Genomic DNA, 5176 nt, shown 5'->3' with positions numbered 1-5176 from the left:
CCTCTAAAAGGGATATATAGGTTGCGTACGCGTACCTTTCTTCTTCATCTCTTCGTCCGCGTACGTGAACAAGGGCGTTTTATAGGGTTCACGTATCATCTCCATTAAAACCACAAGGGGAAAAGGGGTGTCATCATCCACAAGGAGATTATCAAGTAAAAGTTTCTTCTTCTTAATTCCCTCAATTTTTAGTTTTCATGAGAAAATTCAATAATGTTGGTGAGAATTCAAAGTGGGTGTCAAAAAACCTTGTTTCATCTACTCCTATGAGTATGAACATACCAAGTGACCAAGACTCTATTATAATTAGATTCGTCAATGATTCTAGTAGTAAAACCTTTGAAAAGGTTTTTTATAGTGGTTTCATATTAGAAAAGAAATTGGTAGAGGAAAGTGGTCATAAAGAAGATTTGGTGTGTTTTGAAAAGTTTAATCTTGGTGACATCTTTAATGGTATTGGTGAAGGATTTTATACTCTCACAAGAATATTTTATTATAACATCTATGATGTTAATCTTGATAATTTGGAATTCAAGACTATGATAAATAGAAAAAGGATTCTTGTTAATAGTGAGTTGGTTTCAAGGATTACCAAAATTCTATTTAGTAATGTTCGTCTTTCTAGACCAAGAGGAGAATTACCTTCGAGTGAAACCATTTCCAATGGTCTTTGTCGCAAAAATGTTGATTGGATAGAAGGAAAATTTCCTACCCATGACCTTAGTTTTGCTTTGAAGGTTTTCGGAAAACTTGGCATTTCTAATCTTTGTCCCTCTACAATTGAGAACTCTCGATGGAGTCGTGAATTTGCGGAGTTGGTCTATTTCCTTGTATTGGATGCTCAAAGTCTTGATATTTGTGAATTTATCATTTTTCAAATGATCTCGATGACGTCATCCAATAAGAAGTTAGGCTTTCCATGCTTAATGTAGTGTACTTTCCATTGCTCCCATTGGAAACTCTATCGGAACCCCCCAACTAGTTCGTCCTTGTATCATCAAACATATGAAGACAAATTTCTACAAAAGAAAAATAAGTGGAAGTGGTACTCTTTACGGTTCTTGTGATCCTACCACCTTGAGTCTTCTTCATCAAATTCGCAAGGGTGTGCGTAAGTTCAATTCCAAGGTAAAATGTGTGCAAGGACAATTATATATGACTGCTACAAAAAATTTCCTAAATCAAGGAAGAAATAGATAAAGGTCAAGCCTCTTAGATGGATTCCTATGATGATGAAGATGATGACTAACTTCTTTACCTTTTTTATTTTTATGTCTAGGAAACTTCTTATGAGAATTTATTCTTATGTTTTAAGAAGGATAACTAGGGTTTGGAATGTCAAATATTGTGATTACACATAGCTATTGCCAACGATTTTCATCTTGCAATGTTTTTAGATTTGTTTATTTAAATTCTGAATTATTTGGAAGATGATTTTGTAGTATGAATCTTTATTGGTTTTATATATTGCAAAAATATTTTATGGGATATGTTTGTGTTTATGTCAGTGAACTATGATTATCTCATATATGTTCAAGAGTTAAGTCTATTATGTCTTTATGTAAATATTGATAAAAGATAGAATGAACTTTTGAAAATTCCGCAGTATTGATCTTTCCATGATCTAATACTATATGAAAGTATTATTTGGCTCCGTAAGTTTTCTTATGTTGAGCATTTATGATTAAATTAATCAAGAATGTCTCTTGTGGTTAATTTATTTGAGTTTACTGGATACAAATCCATGTTGTTTGTTAATGTCCAAAGAAATCCTTATTTTCTTGTGAAAGTAAGGTCGCTCATGTTGTTCTTTCGGGAATGACATATTATAGTAGAGAGTTCTTAATTAAACTTGTGCTTAATTGCCAAATCTTTGTGGGGAGTGCGGTTGGAATATTGTAGGAGTTATCTTGTATCTTTATAAACTCCTTGATGAATACACTAAGTTTCGACTATGTGAAATCATCGAAACAAAGTTGATATGTTCTCTTTAAGTCATGAATTATCTCTTTGAAAATTTCATTATGATCCTGTAGTAGTCGTACCTTTGCCAATTTAATTGACAAAAAGGGGGAGAATTATTTGGTAATTCACACTACATACATATGGTTTACGAACCATTATGTAAGGGGGAGTGGTTTTCATTGTGAGATGAAGTATTGACTAAGGGGGGAGTGATACATATCACCGTAGTATTATTGTCAAAGTTATGATGCAATTGGACTTTGATGTTGTGTAATAATACTATGACATTGTATAACAATGACTGAGAACATATTTTTTCTTATTTTTATGGCTACGGATCTTCAATAACAATGATTTGAGTTGAACACGTTCAGAATCGCTAGAGTACTTGGAGTAGCGAAGAATTCAAGGAATGTTGAAGAGCCAAGGAAATCAAGCATGATGGATGAGAAGATATAAAGTTTATTTATTTTGTAATCCATATGTATTGACAGTTTTGTCAATAAAATTGACAATGAGGGATATTGTTAGAGAAATGCTTGGTCGAACTCGCAAGCATTGCTATCTCAAGCTTGTTTGTCAAGTTTATTTGATCAAAACTATAGTCTTGATTTCTAATCTACTTATAACCATGTCTCGGATTAGGATAGAACGTGTAGTTGAGCTTTAGACTTCACGGCGTTCATCGATTGAAAACGAAGATCTAATGAGGAGAGCTTGGAGGAACTTCATCAACAAAAGGTATGTGGAGACTAAAACTTATCTGTCACTCATAAGTCTATTTTATTCTATATCCTAATGAGACTAAGTCGTATAGCTACATAGACTTTTATATTTTACACATTTGATATTTCGAGATAAAGCTCTTGATAGAGCTCGCCATTAAGTTGGTGCTCTCGGAAATATATTAGAGTTTAGTTCATATAGATTTCTGAATGAATTATTGGGTGTGGTTTTTATACCCCCTATTTTTCAACATTCCTCGGGGATCCATTCAATAACTCTTCCATTAGGGTGCCATAAACCATAGATAAACTTAGTGTTCTCCCTATTACCAATACGAACATCCATAAACCGTTGCGCCACACTTCTACACTCTAAAATTATTTTCAAACTCCAAGAGAAATCTTTAGGGGTACTCATGGACAAAAAATCCTGATTTTTAATAAGATTTGAGTGGATTCAGTTTGTCCAAGTAGTATCTCTACCAGAATTAATATCCCATATCTGTCTCATATTAGCAGATACACATGTGATTTCCAAACTCTTAATACCAAGACCCCCAACCTTCAAAGGAGTACAAATCTGACTCCACCCAACATGGTTATGTTTTCTACCTAAGTCAGATTCAAACCACAAAAATCTCTTGAAGATTGTATTAAGTTATTTGATTACTCTTTTGGGGAGAACAAAACAAGAGAACCAAAAGTAGATCACACCACTAAGGATATGTTTAATAAACATTAATCTACAAACAAAAACCAATGTCTTGCCTTCCAAGACTTCACTCTTTTAGTGACCTTATCAATAAGTGGTAACCAATCCATATAAGATAGCCTAGTGGAAATAAGAGGTACTCCTAGATATCTAACATGTAACACTCCTTTTGAGCAAAATAAACAATCCACAATATCATTAAGAGTAACTTCATTAACATCAGAAGAAAAAAGAGATGTCTTCTTATAATTTATCACAAGCACGAAGAATTTACTAAAAGCCTCCAAGACTTCAGCCAAAACATGAGCTGCCTTCACAGTGCCTTTAGAAAAAACTAACACATCATATGCAAAACAGAGATGAGTAAGCTGAGTAGACTTACACTTGGGGTGTAACATAAAGGATCCAGAGGATACCTGCGACTTCAATAAAATACTTAAAAGTTCCTTGACCATAAAAAGGAAATACGGGGACACAGGATATCCTTGCATGATTCATCTCTCTGCCCCAAAAAACCCAAAAGGAGATCCATTCACCATCACTGAGAATCTTGAAGTAGAAATACATAAATAAATCCAGTCATGAACTGAATAGGAAAACCAAGCTTCTTCATAACAACTCTAATAACATCCCAACTAATTGTATCATAAGCCTTTTGCAAGTCAATCTCAATGAGCATCTAGGAGTACCAATAGTCATGTGGTAGTTCCTAACAATCTCATGAGCCAAAAGAATATTGTCCTGGATAGACCTTCCAGAAATGAAAGCTGGATGATTAGAACTGATTAACCCCTTCAATACAAATTTCATTTTGGAAGCTATAATTTTGGTTATACACTTGTATATAACATCTCAGCAATATATAGGTCTAAAATCTCCAATAGTAGAAGGATTATCACATTTAACAACCAATGTAAGAAAAGTACAATTTATTTCCTTCAACATCTTAACAGATTTGAAAAAAATTATGTACAACTGCCACAAAAGCATCCCCCACAATAGACCAAGCAAAGTTAAAGAAATAACTATTATACCCATCAGGACCAGGAGCTTTAGTAGAATGAATTGAAGAAAGAGCTTTTACTATCTCATCTCTAGTAACAAGTTTAATAAGATCAAAAGCATCATCATCAAAAACCATCTTCTCAAAATTTAGAGAATCAATAACAGAGTCACTATCCTCAGAATAAATCACCTCATTAAAAAGAAAGTTAAAGCAATCAATACACTCAGCACCAATAGCTTTATCATCCTCCAATCTAACATTGTCTCTAGAATTAAGAATTATGATATTGTTCCTAGACCTTCCCTCCCTCAAAGAAGAATAAAAGAACCTAGTATTGGAGTCCCCAACCTCCATCCATTTAACTTTTGATTTTTCCTTAGCCATGGATTCATTATATTTAACAGGTTTTGCATAAGTCTTAAAGCAACCTTCCCATCTTGGGCAATAGAACTATTGATGGGAGAGTTCTGAAGTTGTTGCTAGAGGCTATGCATATTATCTCTAGCACAAATAACTTTCTCAGAGAACTTCTTAAATCTTTCCTGTTTCCAAATAATCAAAATCTTCTTCAACCTTTTAAATTTTCCAACAAAAACCATCATAGGATTACCCTGAATTGGTTCCCTCCAAGCCTGCCTTATAATCTCTAAAAACACAGGTTCCTCAGTCCAAAAACTACAAAATTTATAAGGAGGAGGACCATGATACCTACCTTCAAAAATACAAACAATAACGGGACTATGATCAAAGATTCCTGGGATCAGAAAC

This window comes from Papaver somniferum, chromosome 9 (assembly GCF_003573695.1).
Source record: "Papaver somniferum cultivar HN1 chromosome 9, ASM357369v1, whole genome shotgun sequence".
NCBI lineage: Eukaryota > Viridiplantae > Streptophyta > Magnoliopsida > Ranunculales > Papaveraceae > Papaver > Papaver somniferum.
The sequence above is the reverse complement of the archived record's forward strand: the minus strand, read 5'-3'. Positions refer to the sequence as shown.